Source organism: Odontomachus brunneus, unplaced genomic scaffold, assembly GCF_010583005.1.
Source record: "Odontomachus brunneus isolate Ranch 3 - 2012 unplaced genomic scaffold, Obru_v1 Obru_scaffold_024, whole genome shotgun sequence".
Classification (NCBI taxonomy): domain Eukaryota; kingdom Metazoa; phylum Arthropoda; class Insecta; order Hymenoptera; family Formicidae; genus Odontomachus; species Odontomachus brunneus.
Genome location: NW_022639474.1, coordinates 1,161,540 through 1,171,976, shown reverse-complemented (window position 1 = coordinate 1,171,976; position 10,437 = coordinate 1,161,540). Strand labels below are relative to the sequence as shown.

Sequence of the window (10,437 nt, the reverse complement as noted above, 5' to 3'; positions counted from 1 at the left end):
AGTATTTTTTGGGCGGAAACTAAGTTAAGGTCCTAATATATATATATAAACATGTTCAGCTCGGTTGGTTACCATGAGCAATGTAAATAATTACGGTTACAATTTCGAGTGACATCGATTGGTCAATCGTCTTACTGCGCTTCTCGATTAAATTTGCTTATATCAATTGTCAATTAAATAAGCCTTAATTACATTGAGTATATTCAATTGTTAATCGAATTACTACTTTACTCGTTAATTACTACTTTATATTTCTATCTACTATTATATTTCTTACTATTATATTTCTATTTACTATCTTATTACTACAATCTTTAATTACTATCGCCCATTTTAATCGTTAATTCAACAGTTCTTAATTGAATTCCTTTAAATCAATCGTTAATTGAATGATTTTTAATTAGATTTCTTGAAGTTAATGGTTAATTAAAATATTTTGAATTGAATAGGCTTATATTAATCGTCAATTAAATTCGATAATTTTTTGAAAAAGTAATTAATTACTCGCAAATCTGGACAGCACTATATTAAACTTCAGCTAACGACTTTTGTTCTTTTAAATCAATACAAATAAAAATTGTTGGTTACCCTCAAGACTCGAGAATGGAGTCAATGTTCCGAATTATTCTAGCACACCACGATCGCAACGTACATCTCACGCAGGCTTCGAGAGAACTGAAAAAGTCCGGAATCGCGTGACGTATCTCGCATTGTTTACTTTCGCATCGAGAAATGTTATGATCGTTTGGCCGTTTGTACACGCGTATTGTACGTTATTGTCTCCGAGTCACGTGACTTTCAGCCGTTGTGAGACACGGGTATCTTCATTGTTTTATATCTGTTCATTAATTCAATGTTCTCTACACCTTCCCCCTCCTCCTCCCGTGATATTATAATACTTTATAACATTTATTCCCCCTTCCCCTTGACATTCAAGCCGTCAAAATGGATGATATTGACAGTCATTCACTGCAATCGTCAAAGTAAGCAAAGACTCGCGGCGGCCGATCGAGACAGCCAATCGGCATCGCGGAAAACGCGCGACTATGAGAGCTTAAGGGAGAGAAATAAGTCAGGCGACAGAATGGACGGCGGGATCTTGAATAATTCACGCTGCGGTACATCGGAAATAAGCGAAACAACTTGGAAGTCGTGATTTCGCGCAGCGATTGCGCTAGAAGACGTACCGATCCATCACCGTGGATGTAACGCCATCTTGAAGCCAATATCCTAGCGTATAAATCACACGGCAACCATCGCGGAGACAAAGACGGATATCAGCTCAACCGGCAGATGTGTCCCGGATTATTCGATATTCCCGGAAAAGATCGTGTTCCTCGAAGTGCAGCACGTTCCACTCGAATATGAGTGTCGTATATCGAGCAAGCTTCCTCCGTCTCGCGTGTTAAATTTCCAATTATATTACGCTCGGCTCCGACTTTAGTGTGTCGATTATACTTGGCGATATAACGTGCAATATGAATGGCTCGTGACACTCGCGCGTAACTGAGCCCCCTTCGAGAATAAATCTGTCATTTTCTTCGGTTTCAGAACCGGCTCGCGTTCTTTCAGCGTGTGACTGCGTCGTATCGACAACACTTCCCTCGCGCCGATATATACCCAAGCGATTGCTAAATACAATATCGCGAATTAAAACTGTCACAAGTGGAAATAGCGAGAGAACGCTTCGCCTTTGAATTCCATCGAGACGGACAGTCGTATAACGCGATCGCAAAATAGCACCCGGAACGTTCCAGGAAGCGTCTGTATGACGGAATTATGCAACCTATTTTTTGCACGGCAAAACACACACACACGTACTCATACACAAGCACAAGCACCATCAAATCCTGCAATCTCGTAGGAGCGTGTCGTCAGTTAGTTGACATTGCGATACCGAGAACCGATCGATGGAGACGATTTCTAGAGCGGAAAAGTATCCCGAAGAAGCCCGCCATTCCGCGAGGCCTCTCACCAATTTCAACCCCATTTTCTCAAGTCGCCGCTCGGCTTTTCGGCCAAGTTGCGCCCGTCAGCTAGCCCAACAGCCATTATCGGCCAGTGTCAATATCTTGTTACCGGCATATACCGCCGCGACGGCAGCCGTTTCCTGTTTACTCTCCCGTGGCCAAGCCGTTCCTCAGGTTAGTACCTCTCCTGTCTTCCCGGCGCTGACTATTCTCCTCGGTGTTAAAATAATCAGGCAGCACGCATGTCTGCCTGACTGCTCGCCTGTCTAATTCATTATTTAATTACCGTTTTACCGCCCCCCACATACATCCGACAATGACGTGAATGGAACTCTTATTTCTCATAATTTTACTCTCTTAATTTTCGAGAAGAGGTTGCCTAAAATAAAACTCAAGAGTGTACTATAGATAAAAGCTTGATTGAAGCTTGATTGAAAGTACTCAGTAAGTACATCAACATAATTATTGAAAAACATTGCAGGGTGTATTAACATGTTATCACGTTATCTTACATTTATTTTCACACCCTATTTTCACTTCGGCTTCTGTCATAATCGATTCATAGGCAAATGCGTCAACAGTATCTCTCAATTTTGACATCTTGAAGCAACTTCAGTGCTCGAAATACGTTCAAACCGTTCTGTGACTCAATGTATGAGGATAAATGACGATCTTAAGGAACGTATTTGTGAGGGGCGTCACTTCTTTTCGAATCATTCCCTCCCTCAAACGCGGTGATCTTTTCCTCGTTTCTGTTCGGATCGCGGGGAGACGCGGAGGAGGCGTTGCGTACCGGCGCGATGCGTACAGACCCGATCGATGGCCGTAGAAATGCCCGCGGGATCTGTCACGCACAAAAATATTACGTCATATATCTGGAAGGCCAGACGAGGTTGTTTACGACTTGCGGGATCGTTTCCAGAAGACTTTCGCGATATACGCGGCCCCCGGCGCGGGCTCAACGGGTGACTGAGAAGTACGAGAGAGCGATCGTCTCCCAAGTCCTCGGCTCCACCGATTTATTTCCTCCTACGAATCTCGGACGCTCGTTTTCACTTTATTACACAAGTATCGTACACCGTCTCGCCGATGTCCGATGGACGACGCGTATAAATTTTTACGACGGTAATCACGAGAGCGGTGTCAGACGACGCTCGCCTGATATCACACATGCCCATGTGGTTATATCGCGATAAAGCGCCGGACACATCCGCGAGTTTGGCGGCCCCTCTCTCTCCCTCCCTGCCTCCCTTCCTCTCTCGTACCTCTCACTCGTCCCATCGTATCATTTCGCTCATGAGTACGCCGATAATCTCGATATTTTACAGGCTACATTAAATCGCCGCGGGAAGCTCGTTGCAAGGCGACCCCGCCGTAACCTCCGGCCGACCGAATGATACATTGGCACACCGAACACTTAAGGAGATCAGACCTCGAGTACCTGTCGCGTTACCGTAACAAGCGCGTTCTGAATACGGGGATACATCCGTCGCGAGCGACCAGGTAAACTTCCGCATGACGTACACCGGATCCTTCGACACGACGAATTTTATGGTCCCGTCGCGAAAATCGAAACGCACACGGAAAGAAAGATCTCAGTTCGCGCGACTGAACAGTCACCAGATGAAAATTCGGCCACGAGAAATGATATTTCTGTTATCGCAACCGAAAACATTTGTCTCTGATCATTTAACCGTGTCGACCTCCCGCGCGTATGCTGAGAGAAAAATATCTAAAAAATAAAAATATGTCTATTTACTGAGTACTGATAATATATTTACTTGTATTCATACACATATTTTTCCACTGAGGAAACATTTTTCAGCGAAAAAATGTACATTTTTTAAAACTGTAGCTTCTCGTGAAAGCACTGTTTATTTAAATAAATGAATTCAAATTTAAATAAATATGTTATTAGCACCCACAAAATATTTTTATTTTCTACATACTTTTTCTTCTAATGTACATATTTATATACATATTTATACACAATCTTAGTCTGTCAGACTTAAACAATTTTGAACTACTATAATTTTGTTGAGAAAATCAATATTTTAGGATCAATATTTTTTCTAGAGAGATACAAAAACCTTAGCTACACTGAGAGCAAAAATATCTACGAAACAGAATATTTATATTTGATAGGTACGAATTGTGTACTAAAATCAAATATTTTTTACACACACATAAATAACAAAATATACGTTTTCTCAAAACCTTAAGAAAGCCTTTTATGAAAGCAATAATTGATTCTATTTAAACAAAAGAACTTAAATTTAAATAAATATATTATTACCATTTACAAAAATAAACATTTGTTATATATATTTTTACAAATATTTTTCTTTCAGTGTATAAGATAGCGGCGCAACAAAATTAAAATCTCCAAACGGAATTGCGTAATTTTGAGTTTTTTCTGAACCCTTTACAAAAGTTGCTGAACGATCAAATATTCTTTCAAGTCTTACAGACCCAACATTGTACGCGGAGGATTAAAACTTGGTTGAAAACTTAATAGGAACCTCCTACAGAAATACTTCTGCTTCTACAATCAAATTTTTCATTTGGCCTTCATTCTTACTAGGCAACAGAGAATACAGTTACACTAATGGAATTGTTTTTTTCCATGTACATGTGGAATAATACGCACTCGTCATCTATCGCGGGATCGCGTGTAATAGCCGTAGGCGAGAGACGAGACGAGACGCCGCGGCGTTTATCGAAGCGACGTAACACGTCAAGAACGTTGACCCGCCTGTTCCGTGCCATAAACCATGGGCTCGTAATTAAGCCGGAGACCATCGCCGGGGTCGTAGAAATCGAGCCGATGCATCGGCGGCGAAGGGACAGAAATCATTCTAGCGATATTTACGGCGGGAATTTACGACTCTCGTTCGACGCGAGATAATAACAACCGCTGATAATCGGACGGATAACGATCGCGACTGGTGCATAGTCACGGACGAGAGTTCAATGATCTACATGTTTATTTGTTATTCGCGACCGTGTTTTACGCTCCGTCGAGAAAAAATAAATAATAAAGCCCGGAAGGCAAGAAACGACTTGCCCTCCGGGCAAGTCCATTTTTTCTCCCTAGATATTACGCGTGGGGAAATTAAAGCGAGTAACCGAAACAATTTTGTACTGTCAATACCAGACATTTCGCTAAAGCGCCAATTAATGAGAGTGCTGCATGCTTTTTTTGCGTATACCTGGGACAGATTTCATATTGTAGAACCGCGCACGTGCAGGATTTAATTGGTTCTTGCAATCAAAATTGGTACATTAGTAAGTCTATTTGGCCTCTTTTTTACTGCTGCACGTGTTGCACGATCGTGCGGCATTTACTAAACACTAAATGGTAAATAATTTACTGATTGAAAATTTTCAGATTTCACAACATGACACAAACCAAGCAAGAATTTTAACAACAATTAAGGTTTTTTCTACATTTCGTTACAAGTTTTCGACAAAATTTAGCTGAAAGCTAGGGTTTAAAGAAAAACTAAAATAGGCTTTTCACTGTACTATCAAAAAAAGCAAAATCAGATAAATAAAAAAATTTCTTTAAGGGGTTAAAGTGCAAAATATTTTTTCTATACAAACAAAAGTATACGTGTGTGGTACACCCCAAAAAATATAATCTTACGCTTAGCGAAATTGTGTGAATTCTAGATTTTACTTTTATATGTGGCTTTAGGGGGATTCTTCTAAAATCAAAAGAAAAATATTCTAGACATAATATCTTTAAAATTAGAAACTTCGACAGTTTATCTACAGTACAAGTTTTGCTGGTCGCACCTCTCATATCATACGTAAGTGAATATTTCAAATAAGCAACATTTCTCTTTATTCCAAAAGAACAAAATTAGAATAATATACAGTAAATTTTTTACTAAAGATCCACTTCATTAGAAGAGAAACACTATTTCCTAAGAGTCTTCGCTTAGAATATGAGATTGCAGGAAATAGCATGCAACTGAAATTCTTTTCTTTAGTGTACACTCGTGGAACAGAAACAAAAGGGCAAAAAAGTTATCTATGGCAACAAGAATCTATATGTAAAATGTAGCTAGATCTACCAACACATGCATACCTAAAAGTACAATTGCCGGTAGGGATATATTAGTCTGTCTACGAGTGAGTCAACAAAATTACAAGAGTCCAATGAATTTGCCAGCGAGGCTTAATCACGACTGCACATCGCGCGAAAGCGAACAATTGCTTCGCGCTCCACATTCGCGGTTGTCGTGAACATCGTAAGAGCAACGTTTCGCGAACGCTCGCGCATCGGTTGAATCCTCTTTGCGTCCGGCGGAACGATCGTGCGGGTGCTCCTTCCCCGTCTCGTATTTTTCAATTGCCGCGCTAACGAAATAGTCCCGACGACGGCGGCGGCGGTGGCGGCGGCGGCGCCCGTTTCAATAGCAGCGCCCGACCACCCGCACCCGCGCGCACACCCTTCTGCATCGCGCTGCACCGGCTGCGCTTGTGTTTGATTAAACCTACCGGTGCTGCAGGCACCGGTACACGCCGGTGTATACTCGCTGAATGACGTATAAAGCCCCTCGCCCGCCCGCCCTCCCCCTCGCCGCCGCCATCGCCAGAGCCTGATTGAAGCATTCGACGGGGATATCTTGGATCCGTTAAATGTCGGACGTGTCTCGTTACGTAGCGTCCCGTGCGCTTCGACGATATCCGTGTACATGGCGTGCCTTCGCTGCGGGATAACGCCTGGATTATAGGAGGACAGTCGCGCCGAGGATAGTTATCGCGCGCCCGGATCTTTCATATGCACGCGTAAAAGATTCGATCTGCCTGTCCGCCCGCTATAATGGGCGCGCTTTCACGCAAAAGTGGAGAACACGAGCGTTAATCCGCCCTCTGTCGTTCAACAATGAATTGTCCCGGCAAATGTTTCACGATGAACACTTTTCCCTCTCCTCCTTTTTTTTTTCATGCGGGGGAAACCGAGTCTAGATAGCTCCAGGGATATGTTGCTCGTGTGCTTTTCTTTGGCGTTTATCTTGAGAGGAACAGTGAATACAGAATCGCGAAATGGTCTTTTTAAAACATAGATATTCTTCCCCGAGTTTCATTAAAATCAGAATAATATTATAGTTGGAAAATAGAAGAAACTGATTCAGTAGTAACAAGGTAAATTTTCGAGCCCCTCGGAATTTTAAATTAATATTCTCCGTCGTGAATGAATAAAGTTAAGCGACGTGTTACTAGCTAGAATAAAGTCACTTGCAAGTGTGTGATATTCTCTATTTCGGCTAACAAAGGCAATTTTTATTCATAAAAAAGTTGAAATTGAGTGTATAAGTGGACATGGTAAAGTTGACTCATAATATTAAGGGTCAATAGGAAGACTGTGGAAGTCTCTCGCGGAGATATCTACTAATCGGGATACATATTTTATACGTGGCTTTCTTACCCCGCGCTACTGCGCAACTGAAGTCAAAATAATCACGTTGCCGCACATTTGCATTTTGATTATTGCAAAATAAAATATGTGGTTAATAGAATCATGGCGTGCATTAACACATAGAAAAAAGCTGCCTCTATCACGTTTGCACAGTCAGTCGCAACAATTAGTTATTCTGAAAAGTTGTTACTCCGAAATTCCGAAATATGGGACAGCTAGTCCCGGTCTCTCCCCTATCGATCCTCTCGTTCATTGAAATCTCGACGATTTGCGCTTACTCGTGCAAATATTCCAAAAGAGGAGAGAATCGACCCGAAGTGCAGGGGGGGAGGGGAGAGTGAAATTCCGCTAATTTCATCAGCTCATTGACGACGCTGCAGTGACGGATGATTCCTCTTCGCGAGCGCTTTCGCCCCCAACGAAAAACATCCACCTGCTATTCGCTCGCTCGCTCGCTCACTCGTGCGAATCCGCGTGCCGGACGGGGGCGATTAATTAAAATAGCGCGAACGCGATTTGGCGGCATAGCTGCGGCAGCGGTGGGTAGATTTTCCACGATACGACGACTGGACCCTCTCTATCTCTCCCTCAGCCTCTCTTTGTCCCTCCTGTCCCGCCGTTCGTTCCTCCGTATCCCACGCCTAACCACCCTCCTCGTCGCTCTCTCCTCGTCCTCCTCTGCCCCCGCGGTCCCTGCCCTTTCCGCACGACCCAGACTCGCGGGGCCATTCGGCGTGGTTTACGCGCCCGGCATTCAGATGACCGCATTCGCACGACCCGAGGAATGTCCAACAATATCCGCGCGGCTACGGTCACCGACGACGAGGCTGCAGCGCGGAATTCAGCCGCTCGTTTCGCGTTTTTTTCTTCCCCTCCTCTCGTGCCCCCGCGACATGTTATAGCGGTTCACGCGCGTGCACACCCCGCCCTCCCGCGGGCCTCTCTCTCTTCGCGGTACCGGTTTCACCGATCCACATTTCCATCGTATACCAAACGCGTTTCGGCCAGACCACTATAGGTACCAGCCGCTTTCATTAATCGCTCGCCCGCGCGCGTCGATCGTATCAATGAACTCGGCGTTAAACGTCGACGCGCCGGATACTGAATCCCTGCCAATGCGAGCCGTCAATTCGCCCTCGAGCTTTGACATTCGCGGCGATTCCTTCATCAATCGGCGGAACGGTTGCTCGCGTCGCGACTCTACAAGAAGATGCCACACTTGAAGACTTCGCCGACAAGATACTGACTTTCCTCCGCCGAGTTTACGTACTATTGGTTGCACAGAAGTATAAGTGCTTTTACACCATGAAAATATGTGAACTAGAACACTGCTTAACATGTGACGAAAGCGATAAAAAATTTCATAACTGACTTCTCCAGATACCACTTGGTGCAAATATTTACCTGATACAAAAGTTCTACAGCTTGTACATGTCGAGCGCGTGTTTACCCTGTGAAAATTTCGAAGGACATATTACATACATTTATTTATATAAATTTAAATTCTTTTGTCTAAATAAACGTTTTAAGAAAGTGTATATTTTCTTACTTGAAAGTATATATTTTATATTAGTATAAGTGAACATATGTTACTAATATCTATAGAATAAGTATTTTTTATTTTTTAGATATCTTTCTTATCGCACTGTAGTGTTTATCTAATATGTTGTTTTGACGATAACATCTGCGTTGTCGACATTTTTAGAATTCGTCGTCTACTTTGCATCATTTCTAGTTATTTTCAATTTTTACATGTACACATTTCTGAATTTCACAAAAAATCGTAGCGAAAACCTATCGTAGCCAGCGCTACACAAAAAATTAGTTTTTTATATTTTATATTTTTCCTTTTGTATCTTACTTTTATCTGAACACAATGAAGGATTAGTCAGATCGGACGTTAACGACGCGAGAGCAAAAGTAATCCCCAATCTATGATTAAATTCTAACAGAACACCTCTCCCCAAGTTTAATTATTTACGGCACGCAATCTCGCGCCTGATGGAAATTTACTCCACAGCTGTCATGTTGTCCCTGCCGAAGGAGAGGAAACAAAAAGGGTGGACGCGTTTCCACGATGCCGCTGGTCGCGATTCGCGGCCCTATTGAGGGTTATCAGAGGGCCGACGCTTCGCCAAATCCGCCGAGCTGAAAGCACCGAGGGATGTGTCCTGCAGGACAAGCGCGGAATTCGGAAGATAAGCAGGAGCATAACTTCCCGGCGGGCGACGTAACTCAGCCGACCGCCAAGCACGGATCGTTATGCGTCCCCCGTCGCTCGTAACGCAACTATCTCGAAACTTGTTTTTCTCCTTTATTTTAATAGGTCCCGCCGCCTTCTCTTTTTCCTTTTATCTCGCATTCGACGCGCTCCCCGGCGGCTAATTCGCCGTAGAAGAAACTTCGGGGGTCAGTAATTGATGCAAATGAGCCCGGCGTCCGCGTCGGACTATCGGTTTAATTTCCTTGCAAAGTTTAGCGGCGATCGTTGCGTCTCTTAAGCGCAACCCACCCCCCCGCGCGCCCTCGCGCGCTTTACGAGGTGTTAATATAAAGCACATCGATAATCGACGCGCCGTGAAACCGATAGTAACAGCCAATGCAGCGGAAACAACGTAGCCATCAGACGGTAGAGTGAAGGAGAGACAGAAGAAGAGAGCGCGTGACTTTTGAACGCGATAATGTTGCAAAGCCCGTATCACTCTAGCGATTGCGCCCTTGCGTTTGCGTCTACGATCGTCTCTTGTAATCAATCCAGCAGCCAGCAGCTCCTATCCAATCGCTAGAAACTAGTCGTAGACGCAAACGTAAATATGGACGCAAGTCGCCAATCGCTAGTGTGACACAGGTTTAACGACGTGTGCTTGATAACGGTAACAAGCTATTGCGACGTTGAATCATGTTGATTACATAAAATATCTTGTTATACGGGACCGCGACACAACATGAGACGTTATTAATTTGCAGGCAAAAATTGTATGTCTCTGTCTCTGTCTCTCTCTCTCTCTCTCTCTCTCTCTCTCTCTCTCTCTCTCT

At 43.5% G+C, this 10,437-nt stretch overlaps 1 protein-coding gene across 1 annotated transcript in view; it reads right to left on the bottom strand.

Annotated features, from left to right (window-relative positions):
• LOC116842356 (CUGBP Elav-like family member 3) overlaps positions 1 to 10,437 on the bottom strand; it is a 332,691-nt gene that overhangs the window by 275,273 nt on the left and 46,981 nt on the right. The gene's annotated exons all lie outside the window — the stretch shown is intronic.